At 39.5% G+C, this 13,232-nt stretch overlaps 1 protein-coding gene across 1 annotated transcript in view; it reads right to left on the bottom strand.

Annotated features, from left to right (window-relative positions):
- LOC124711321 (myotubularin-related protein 3) overlaps positions 1–12,260 on the bottom strand; it is a 160,275-nt gene extending 148,015 nt beyond the window's left edge. The window contains 1 exon segment of the mRNA XM_047241339.1: positions 12,109–12,260. The gene's annotated coding sequence lies outside the window, so the exon portion shown is untranslated.
- Between the last annotated feature and the right edge of the window lie 972 nt (positions 12,261–13,232).

Here is a 13,232-nt window from a genome sequence, read left to right as displayed (position 1 = left end):
CTGCCTGCCAACAAAGGTCCACCATTGTGGTTCATAGCTACAGGGGTCACCTGGTGGAGGAGCTCTGCCAGCTGTCAGATTTATCCACCTAAAAAACCTTCCACAATGACCACATTCCAGAAATCCATCAGGATCTCAGAGTACCCCTCAAATCCTTAGGTCCATCCCAGAACCTCTCCCCTGAGCCTTTCCCTCTCTCCTCTCACGACTCCCCACATTTCTTCATTCCACATCCTACAAAAAGTCCACAAACCCAACCGCCCAGGACACCACACTGGCCCACAAAGGGAATCGCTGCTCTCATGGATCATCACCTCCAGCCTACACCTTTAACCTACCCTCCTATATAAAGTCACCACAACCAGTTCCTCCACCAACTCTCCACAGTTTCTGCTCCTGTTTCTTTCCAATCTGGCACCCTGTTGGTCACTGTCAATGTCACCTCCCTCTACACATGGCCTTGCAACTACTGAACACTACCTTTCCCAATGCCCGACTGACTCCAAACCTATAACCTCCTCCCTCGCCACCATTACCAACAATATCCTTACCCACAATTATTTCTTCTTCACCACCACAAATAGATAGTACAACGATTGACATCCATATGGCGCCATCCTATACCAACCTGTTCATAGGCCATTGAGAAGAATCCTTCCAATCACATACAATCCCAAAATACTCACCTGGTTCAGATTCGCTGATGCTATCCTTGTGACCTGTACCAAAGGTGAACTCAACACCTTCTCAACCATTCATTTCATATGGTCCTCCTCAACCCAATCAGCCACCTTCCTAGATATTGATCTCTACCTCGAGAATGATTACATCAGTACTTCCAACCATATCAAACCTGCCAAGCACCAGCAATACCTCGACTACAGCAGCTGACACACACTCCATCCATACCAATAATCTCATTCCATACAGCCTAGTCACCCAAGGTTGTCTCATCTGCCAAGGGTCTCATTGAGGCCTTTAAGAGACCGAAATTACACTCTGAACCTTATCCAGAAACTGTCTCGTGCCTAGTCTATCCAGCCATCTACCGCCTCCCACATACTCAATGTCCGGCCACAAAGGAGCATTCCTCTTGTGACTCAGCAGCACCCAGGACTGGAGTGACGAATTCTCGTCATGCCCTGAAATGAGGAATATGCTCCCCAAAATCCTCCCCAAACATTCTACAGTGGCATTCAGCCACCAAGGAGACCTATGCAATATCCTTGTCTGTGCCTGTTCCATGCCTGTTGCCTTCCCCTGGCCTCGTGGCTCTCTAGTTTTTGTAAGTTGTAAATTCATTCAGTCTGTAGTACAGGAGTCACTCATTTGTTTTGTTTTGAAGACTACTGTCAATTCATTTAGTAAGCCAGTTAGTAAGGCTCCATCTCTCAGCTGATACACATCTACAGAGTAGAAAGTTACATGTTTATCTTTTCATGCCTTTTCTTCTCAGTATATTTCTAAAACTTCGTTTGTGTTTCCATTCAAGAAAGGTAAGCTCGCATTTTGGAAGTATAGCTTAAGAAATCTGCAGTACAGTTTTCATTTCTTCTGAATAGCCAGCTACATAATTTACTGAGGCATCAGCATCCATTAGTGACAAATCAGGAGGGTAGCAAGTTGCATATCTAGGATTTGTCTGCGCCTATAGTTTACTTTTTCAGTTAGTCTTAGTTTACATTTTTGATCTTTCTACAATGGGTAGGATGTGTGCATGCTGTGTGCGCACACAGGAAGAGCTGATCACAGTTCACGAACAGCTGAATGTGCTTTTGGCTATGGTAAGTCACCTTCAGGCTTCTGCCTCTTGAGTGTAGCGGTGGCAGAGGGTCTGGTGCATCGCAGCGGACACCTCAGATGTCACTTGGTTAGCCCATGGGCTCTGCTACTGAGACACCTCCTAGTGTACCCAACGCTGTGGATCTCCCTCACAGCAGAGTGAATGTCAGGTGCTAACATGTTCGCATCACTCGAGGTGGAGGGGCAATGCGAAGACTGATCGCCTGGCCTTGCCCCTTCACTCTGTGAGTGGACAGGTGACTACTCCTTCAGCAGGGACTAAGCAGGCACACAGAGGGAGGGGTTTACTAATTATCAGGAGCTCCAACATTTGGCGCGTTATGGAGCCCCTTAGGCTGATAGTGTTCACGGCTGGAAAGAAAGCCAATGTGCACTTGGTATGTTTGCTGGGGGTTTCATCCGAGATTTGGAGGCAGCCTAACCTGCGGCTATCATGCATGCAGGGAGCAGTCATCTGCAAGTGGTCACTCACGTTGGCACCAACAATGCCTGTCGCGTGGGTTCTGAGGCCATCCACAGTTCGTAAAGGTGACTGGCAGAAATAGTGAAGATTGCTGGCATCATGCGTGGAGTGCAAAAAGAGCTCACAATCTGCAGCATTGCTCCCATAATTGACTAGGATTCTTTGATTTGGAGCTGAGTATAGGGTCTCAACCAAAAGGATTTGTTGATTCTGTGACAGCCTTGGCGGCTGCAGATTTCTGGACCCGAGTTATCTGTTGGAGATTTGCAGGACTCCCCTTGATAAGTCATGGGTCCACTACAAAAAGGAGGCAGCAACTTGGGTAGCAGAGTACTTGGGGAGTGCACATGAGGGTTTTTTAGGTTACGTGGTAGTTTGATGAACACACACCAATTGATACACAGCAGCAGAAGTCACATTGCATTCTTAGTAATGACACTTAAGACTGTCAAAATTTTATCAATCAATTGTCAGAGTATTCATAATAACGTTCCCAAATTAATTACCCTCCAGAAAAGTTCTCGTACTCAAATTATTCTCGGGATCAAGAACTGGCTGAAATCCAAAGTGGAAAGCTCCGAGATATTTATTCAACCATGGAATGTACATCGGAAAGACAGATTAGAGGCCGTAGGAGTGGGAATGTTCATTACAGCTGACGAAAACACTGTCTCTATTGATGTCAAAGTTGAGTGTGACTATGAAGTTATACTGTCATGTACATCACGTCTAAGTGAAACCAAGTTAATTGTTGGATGTTTTTATTGGGCACACAATTCTGCTGTCAGTTCTAGTCATTCACTGAACACACATAGTCAGATGCATGTAAATACCCAGATCATGCATTGCTAGTTGAAGGCGACTAACCTACCAAGTCTGACTTGTCCTTGATGGCAAATGTTCATCAGAGATAAGTACATCATCAGGAGTGCCCCAGGGAAGTGTGATAGGACCAAGAATATAAGATACAAGAAATTAGGGCTCATACAGAGGCATATAGACAGTCGTTTTTATCTCAATCTATCTGCAAGTGGAACAGGAAAGTAAATGACTAGCAGTGTATAGGATACCCTCCGCTATGTGCCACAAGGTGTAGAAATCCCTGCAATAGATCTACAAAATATGACCCATATATCTTTCTCTGACACCTGCTCCAATCCTGTCGCATCCATCTCCTATCCCATTACAGACAGGGTCACCCGTGAAAACAGCCACATGATCTACAAATTAAATGCTACCACTGTACAGCTTTCTATGTGGGCACGAAAACAAGTTGCCTGTTCGCATGAATGGCAATTGCCAAACAGTGGCCAAGAGACTGCTGGACCCCCCCCCTCCCCCCCAGTTGCCGCACATGCTGCCAAACAAAATGTGTTTCACTTCCAAGACTGTTTCACAGGCTCTGCTATCTGGGACCCTTTCAACAAACATCAGCTTTTCTGAACTGTGGAGGAGGGAACTCTCCCTGCAATAAATCCCACGTTTCCATAACCACCCCTCGGCTTCAAGCTTCACTAGTCTGTTTCCACCTATCTATGTCCTTCCCGGCTCCCACCCAAGCACTGCACGCACCTTCTATCCCACCAGTGCACCTACTCGTCTTTTCCCCTTCTCTACTTCTATACTCTCCCTCTCTCGTCCTCCTCAGCACAGCCTCCCAATTCTGCACCTAGTGACCCATCCTGTCTCCACTACATCCCTACACATTCCCGCAGGCAGCAAGCGTCTTTCCCCCATCCTACCCTGCTATCCCTTCCACTCCTGCCCCATGCTGCCTTTTTACCCCCACCACAAACGTCAGGAGATTGCTGCTCACATCACATGCATTGATCCCTATGTCCTGAGACAGGGCCGTGTGTGTGTGTGTGTGTGTGTGTGTGTGTGTGTGTGTGTGTGTGTGTGCGCGCGCGCGCGAGTGCTTTCTATTTTGAAATAATGACTTTTTTGTTTGAAAGCTTAAATGCTTAACAGTCTTTTCACTGTGCCTGTCTGCAACTCAGCACCTCCTCTATATGGTGAGTAGCAATCTGTCCTTTTCATGTGTTGTTATTCCATCCTGGACTTTCCATTTTTTAATTTTTTAATATTTATTAATAATGTTTAGTTACAGAGACGTAGATGCACGTAGTGTCAATTACAGACAAGTTGTCTGTAATTACAGAGAATCTACTTGTAACTGACACTTCACGTATTTACCTCTCCACGACCCAACATTATTTATAAATATATTTTTGAAACTGTGTTTTTAATGTAACACACATACCTACATAGTTCTTGCAGTTAACAAACATTCGTACTTGATAGTGGTCTGATTGAAACGGGTCACACAGTAAAGAATGAATTGAACAGCAGCTTAATGTGTTACATGACGTCACTTATACAATTCATAAAAGGGTGCAGAATGCAGTCAACAAAAAATTTTTGACTACTGTATTTTCATTAAACACATATGATAAACTATTTTAAGTGCTACAGTTCTCTCCTCACTGTAAAATTTGTTTGTGAAGTATGCTTGTATAAAGGCACTTACCTACAGGGTGAGCCTGAATCCAAAATTTTGGAGCTTGTTTTGGGATATTTTCTGATCACTTTGGAACAAAGGACCTGTTGTCTCAAGTGGATCATTAGACAATAATAACATAATTACGACGACTTGGTTTGTTCCCCAAATTACCTTTGCTTTTGTGAAAATACATTCACATCACTGAAAAAGCATGTCATGTGCAATCATCAAAAGGTAGCATACAAAAAAACAAAGTAATGCAACAATCCTCAGATGCCAAAGAACTACGATGTGGTTGCCATCGCTGCTACTTATTTTTCTAGTTCAGAATGTATAAGAAATATAGTCCATTCTGAAATCGACACTGTCTGTGACACAGTGCCACTTGGAAAGTAAGTCCACACATCACAGCATTGGGGCAAACCCAAGCAGCCTTTAATTACATTCCATCTGACAATAGAGAAGTGTATAAAAGGAACAAATCATTCACACTCGAGTCTATTTGTTTTTGTAGTTACGAAGTAAAGTTGCGTGGTGTGTTGATTTGCATTGAGTAGTGCACTTTAATGGAATTTTGTCATACCTAAAAAGAAATCATCAAAAATTGGTCCTTACTGGTAGTGAATTGGGGAATAGTAATTTCACAACTGATAGCCACATAATATTTAATGGAGGCTGTCAGAAACAAGTAAGCAAACACTTTTATCTACCTGTCTTCTCGCTAGTCTTCTTTCCTTGGATTTTCAAATTGAAATTTAAACATGCATAAGAATTCAACTGAAGCTGACATACTACGTGATCACATTCTTATTTTTTGGATACTGCCACCTGCTTGGTGTTTTTTGTTTTAATTTTAGGTAAACCATGATCAAAAGCCACATTTCCTTTAACACAAAGCCTCTGCAGCTCACATTACAAGAATCACTAGGAAGAGGAACAAACAGATTCAACCATTAATTTCCTCTAAGCAGGTAGTGTATGAGACAGCTTTAATTTATAATTATGTGAGACCTCAGTGTCAGCTAATGTGCTGTGGATAATGCTAAAGAACCCCACTTCTAAGGGTTTCCTGGAGAGTATCAGCGGCCACAGTGCGCCAGATGATTAGACACTGCAGAAAAATTATTTGAAATAGGTATATGAAACGATTATTGCTGATACTGAAACAGATTTGGTGACAACTAAATCTGGCTTTCAGTTGACAAGACCACTGCCAGTTGCGGCAGATTTACAGCTAATGTCATGTTGGAGAAATTAGATTTCATGGCACCAGGAAGCCCCATCTATTCCTGAGTACAGGATTGGAGGAGACGAATCACAGTACTGTGGCCCACACTGCCAGGGGTTCCCTACACTCCGATTGCCAGGAGAAGAAATTTTTGTTGTTGGTGACACACTGTGCTGCCCATATGTTAAAAGCAGGGAGAAACACTGATAGAATTATATATCAATTTGGTAATTGCACCTGCCACGATGATGATTACGGTTTGTGGTGCACGTAACGTCGAGGTCGTCAGAGCCTGTACGAGTATCCAATCTTTTCAGTTCCAATCTCGCCACTTCCCGAATGGTGACGAGATGATGAGGACACCACAAATACCCAACACCTGGGCGGAGAAAATCCCTGACCTGGAATCGAACCTGGGGCCCCGTGATCCAGAGGTAGCAACACTAGCCACTAGACTACTGCACCTGCCATGCTGATGGTCTACATCATATAGCATCTTGATCTTGGCAGCTTTATATTATACCAAACACTACCAAAAAGTCAAAGAGTTAGTAGATACAATCAGCTCTAGTGACTGAACATTTTCAATTAAAGCCACGACAGCCCTTAAGAAATAATGAGAATGTTGCACCCTTGGCATTTTTAAAAGCTCACTTTCAGCATCTACCTGTTGCAATTCAACACACAGAGTCCACATCTCTACCAATGAAAGATGCTGCAGACATGATCTCTGAAGTGCAGACGTATCTGATGGAAATACCTGGCTCAAAGGATACAGCACATCACTAAATTGAGGAATATTCTTTCAAGGAATCTCGGGTATGGAGAAAGTGTCGGTCAGGAGCAGAAATTGAAAGCGGACTGCAATGCGTCAATGAAGTACACACCACTGATCTCTTCTGCTGTAGAGAGATCTTTCTTGGCCTACAAAAATGAATTGAGCCAGAACAGAAAGAGTTTTTCTATACAACGCTTACAAATTTGGTTAACTGTGTACTGCAATACCAAAAGCACCATAAAATGATTTGTTAGTTGTAGCATGGATTATGGTTATACACAGGTATACATCTCAAGTGTGTGGTTTTTATGTATCATGCAAAAATAATTTTTCAGTAAAAGACTTTTCATAAAATATCAACAAAAGAAAATAATTGTAGCACACGGGTAAATATCTCCATTGTTTATGCATTTTTTCAAGTGCTGATACAAGAAACAGTTAACTGTTTATTTTGCATGGAGAACTAGTATAAATGCGTCAAAATTTTAATATTGCTTTCTATGTTGATACGAGTGTTCACTATAACATTCCAAAAAGGCTAAGTACTTTCTTTAAACCTAACAAGGGCTACTCCAAGAAAAAAAAAGTTAAAATTCATTTTACAGTGTATTACCCAATGTTGTCGATACAGTCATACTGCACAGAATAGCAAATTTACAGACACACAACTTCCTGAATTACACAAAACATAGTTTTCAAACAATCAAACCTAACAGGATAGCAGTGGAACTTGTCACGTATATTATGTAAATGCATAAATCCTTGTACTTTCTTATAATTTCTTAGTGTTTTTGTTCAATACGATTACAATGCATTGCTAGGAGATTGTTTACTACCCTTCATCTAATATCTGTTATCTCGAGCTTAGTACTTTAAATTCCCATTTCATATAGTGTGGCAAATAAGAAAGGAAATATACACTTCTGATGTATTGCTGTTTTTTTAAATCTGTTATGGGAAGAAAGATGGTTGAGATTGACATAAACCAGTGTATTAACTATGAAGAGATTAACACCGCAAAATGCCTGACAAGAATTGACTACTCCTGAAAGGCCATATTAATGCGTACAACTCATTATATTCAGCACAAATGTATAAATTTTGGTAGGGGCTTCCCAAAAATCTGAATCTATGATAACCAATATCTGGCAAGCTGAGAATAAGAACAGATTATTAATTGTGAACAGTTAACCATTGTACAGTATCTGCATTCTACAGACAAGATTTAACAATCCAGTGTGTGTACTGGGCATCCCATAAAAATGAAAGGGGGAAATTTGTGAGCTGTCCTAGCCCAGATCTATGAAGATGATAAAACTAGTGGCTTTAAAAAGGGATAAAAAAAGAAAAAACCAACGGAATGCTTTGGCAAAGGTTACATCCCTTAAAAAATTTATGAGCATTCGAAGTTGCGGCATTATAAAGACACAGTGAGCTACAAAATGCTTCCATAATTAAATTACTTCAGTGCTGTTGCAAGTGATAAAAAAGTTGTTAATTAAATACCAAACTATGAGATATCTTTAGACATGGCACTCATAAACTATTATAGGGTTGGGGGAGGATCAGAGATAATTCGTGATAATACATTATGATTATTCAAGCAACTCACATGAAAACTTTTGCAGTGTTCAAAAAAGCAGTATAATAATTTTTCACTAATCCAAAATGAAAAAGTTATGGCACAAGAGTGAAAGCATCTAATTGTATAACAACCATTTACTGAGAACAGAACATTTTGCAACGATCCCGAGCCCACAGCTGCTATGAAATTTCTGAATGACTCCACGATGCCTGCAACTGTTAATTTTTGTTTTATTTTTGTATGGTTGGAAATGGATTAGGGCTGAAAACTTGTAATAGTATGGAAATAAAGCAAAAAGTAATAACTGCAAGCATTGTGTAGTAATTATACAATGAGTATTTAAGTTACTGCCAAATGGTTATGAGGTGTCATTGTATGTAGTCTGGTATGCTGTTACACTTCTAACAACAACTGACATGCTAAGACACTTGACTCCATGTCTGCAACTGTAAAGCCTGGCCAAACCCTTACATTTTTAGCATTAATAGAAATTTTAATCCTTCTCAAATAAGGGTTACACTTATAGCACCAGATGATTGCTGGTATCCAACTTGTTACACAAATATTGCAATATACACATGTGTATTGTGTAACAGATTTTCATGCAGTATAAAGAGCATTAAAATACTGGCAGATGTCAACTATAGAAATACGTTACATCATCACGAACACTCAAACCATCATTGCAGGTTAAGAGAGAACTTGGAAGTTGGTAAATAAGGGATGAAATATTGGATGATAAAATTCAAAGAATTTCCTAAATCCTTTTTTAAAATATTTTCTCTACTAATGACATATGAAAATAGAACCACATGATTACTTTAGGGAAAACTGTGGTTATTCCTGTCTTTTTACTCAGTAACTTACTTTTTTTCCTAACTGTATACTTGTAATATTGTGTAAAATGTAACATTCTATTCTTAACCTATTTACCAACATTAATTTTAAAAATAATAATTGTTGTTACTGAAGTAACTCTCCCTCATGTGTGATCTTATTGAAAAGAGCTGAAAGGATAAACAAATGACCAAATAACTGTTCTCTGGTTTTGGTACTAGGGATTCTTGCCAGCCCTGTCTTGGATACCACACAACCACCCCTTTTGGCTCAAAGAATTCATTACAAAAATAACCAAAGTGATCTCTTCAAAAACCAGTGTCTGCACAAGAGTTTCATAATGAACAGCATTTTCACTTAGACACCTGAATGTAATACAGGCAATGCACAATCACTGCACTCTAATGCCCCTCCATGAGCAACTACTGACACTGTTACGGTTCGTGGTGGAACAGCACTCTGAAGAAAAACATACAGAAAGTCCAGGATGGAATAACAATAATATGAACGGGCAGATAGCTACTCACCACACGAGAAGGCATTGAAACACAGACAAGCTCAATGATTTACTACTACTACTACTACTACTACTACTACCACTACTACTATCATCATCAATATGTATTCCCAAAAATCAAATGTTCTATGATTTTATTCTCTTATCATCAAATTTCATTAATAATAATAATAATAATAATACAAAGAGACACAATCGGTTTCTGGAGCATTTTGCAATTTCTCCTTACTGTACATTACTCCAAGCATTTAGCACCCAGCTCATGTACACCCCTAATATGAACTTTAGTGTAAAGGTTGACCAAACATGACCCCTAGCTTTCCAAATTTCTTCCATTACTAACTAACTCTCTTCAAATAGCTCTTTCCAGTCCAAGGAATCATCTGGACAGTATTCGTTGTTATAATTAAGTATATCTCCACTTGAGACAGCAGGCTATACCTGCCTTTTTCCTGAACATCTCTATTTCTTGTTAAATTTATTTCTTACTGACTTCTTGAAAATAATATATCTTTCACCAAGTAGCACAATTCACAGATTCAATACTATGATTAAGAACAAGATGCATAAAGACTTAAGGGTAATTATTTTGGTCCAGACAAAGTACATTAGTCATGAAGACATGTCAATAAATTGTTAGAACCATGAAAGTTATGCTGCAGTTGAAACACAGTTTAAGAGGAATCTGAAGGGCTTACTAGTTGGCAAGTCTACTGCACTGATAAGGCTGTTTTAAAGCAAAAACAACTGGTGGATCATGAATAACATCAAGTAAGGTGAATGCAATATAATATTCAACTACTGCATGCCTTAAGTCAAATGATATCAGTATTTATAAATAATGTATTTTTCACATCTGATAATGCTTGGTTATAATAGCTTTGGTATTGTTTTATGTTCTTAATACATATGACAATGAAGGGTGTCACTTTGATAATGAAAAGGATTTTTAATATTTACTTGCCCCATATTCTTTAGCACAACTTAGCTTAGCATCTGTGAAACGGTCATTACGTCTAAATGCCGTAATTATTGTGGAAAATACATACTGCATATGTTTTTCTGACATTGCACAAGCAGAAAGCTCTAGCTCTCCTTACTATGGGCCTATGGAACTAAAATATCTAATAACTTCTTGGTTTAGGGAATCTATATTTTTTGCCAATACTCTTCAACAATATAAACTTAATCAAGAACACGTATAGTAAACTATAGTGACAATATGCTGTTTCAAAAGCTATATTTCTGATCAAATTCCAATTAAAGCCACTCAATATTCCGCCATATGCATAGGCCTACTTAGTAAATGAAACAATATGTACGGATTTACATGTTTTGAAACAAATATTTCGTTGATCAAAACTACGTCAAACGTGATGAGTCTTCCACATCAAAGACACCATAAAATTCACAAAATTTATTTGTTTACCGCAGTTACATTGCTTCATATACACTATTGGCACACTCCATTATGCATGTTGACTAACAATTACTGCATCGTGCAGGGCTAGTTACTTGCAACCAAGTACTCCTGATGCGTACTAGAACGAAATAAGATTTCGTATCTTATACAGATAAAAATGTTAATCTGATAGTTGTTTTACCGGTGATGCGAACTTTCCTCCTGTTTTGCTATTATCATACACGCCAAGCGTCCTATGAGTCCAACGATTACAACTATCAGATAACGTATACAGATAATTATCTAAAAAGGAGTACCTGCTGTCCACTAATCACCTTCATCCTTTTAATTCAAAACATGCTTCAAACTGGATATAATACGGCACCAAACATAATCCACTATGAACACAAACTCAAGTCCAGATGTATGGCTGTAGTTCAAAACCTAAGGCCTATACAGTGCTTCTAAAAATACGTATCAAACACAATATGTTCATACATACGAAACTCACTCTCTGCGTAAATGTACTTCTCCCCAAGAAACTGTCCAGCAATTTTAGTGTGTTTATGCTGTCAATTATCTATGATCGACCAAAAACGTTCACCCACGAATACCCATACTATTTATCCAGCAACGCCGGCAACGTCTATCAAGTGCTTCACTCTGAGCGCTAGCATACGCAACATTGCGAATTGGGAAAAACCTACCTTAATAGAAAGATAAATAAAACAATGCAACCAATGTTATTGACAGGACCTGACAGACACGCCTACTCGATTGTAGTCCCACTAACATTGAAATGTCATCTACAAATACTTTTGTAATATAAGGCCACACTTGTTTTCTTTGAGCATTACCGCAGCAACGCGGAAGGACATTTAATCATAGACTACAAACTTTTTTAAAAAACTTCACATTCACTAGGTAACAAGTAATGTCCTACATTTCCGAAACGTCAAATCACTTCGCAGAGCCACTCAGAAAGTACTTACTCGTAGCGAATGTTGAGCTTGTAAACTCCTATCCGCTTGATACAATCTCCAGATGCCTTTAAATGCGTATATATAACAAAATAATTCAAACAGTAATCACATTTCATGAAAATTTACAGCTGATTTTACAATGAAGTTGTTATAATGGCGGACCATCGTGACGTCAGCTGATTATGGTGGTTTCGATACTTTCAATCGTTGTATATCGATATAAGCTTTTGTGATTTTCCAGAAACGAACGGTGTCTGCAATGAAGTAGCATATTCTAAATCGAATTTCATCTGTCTGATTTTGATTAATAAATAGCCAACTTTTTTATGTAAGCTATTTTCGGCGGAAAAAGAATTTCTTTCAGTACTTTAACCTGTTACATTACCCAGTTCAAAGCTAAGAAGGGATAGCAGATAGGTGGGAGTATATATGTCCTTGAGGACAATATTATGGAAATGGAAGAGGACGTAGATGAACATGAAATGGGAGATATGATACTGCGGGAAGAGTTTGACAGAGCACTGAAAGACCTGAGCCGAAACAAGGCCCCGGGAGTAGACAACATTCCATTAGAACTACTGACGGCCCTGACAAAACTCTACCATCTGGTGAGGAAGATGTATGAGACAGGCGAAATACCCTCAGAGGAATATAATAATTCCGATCTCAAAGAAATCAGGTGTTGACAGATGTGAAAGTCACCGAACTATCAGTTTAATAAGCCACGGCTGCAAAATACTAACACGAATTCTTTACAGACGAATGGAAAGAAGTGGCAGACCTACGTTTCTAGCATTTGTAGACTTAGAGAAAGCTTTTGACAACATTGACTGGAATCCTCTCTTTCAAATTCTGAAGGTGGCAGGGGTAAAATATAGGGATCGAAAGGCTATTTATAGTTTGTACAGAAAACAGATGGCAGTTATAAGAGTCGAGGGGCATGAAAGGGAAGCAGTGGTTGGGAAGGGAGTGAGACAGGGTTGTAGCCTATCCCCGATGTTATTCAGTCTGTATATTGAGCAAGCAATAAAGGAAACAAAAGAAAAATTCGGAGTAGTAATTAAAATCCATGGAGAAGAAATTAAAACTTTGAGGTTCGCCGATGAGATTGTAATTCTGTCTGAGACAGCAAA

This window comes from Schistocerca piceifrons, chromosome 8, assembly GCF_021461385.2.
Source record: "Schistocerca piceifrons isolate TAMUIC-IGC-003096 chromosome 8, iqSchPice1.1, whole genome shotgun sequence".
In the NCBI taxonomy this organism is placed as follows: domain Eukaryota; kingdom Metazoa; phylum Arthropoda; class Insecta; order Orthoptera; family Acrididae; genus Schistocerca; species Schistocerca piceifrons.
This window is presented reverse-complemented; position numbering and strand designations above follow the sequence as displayed.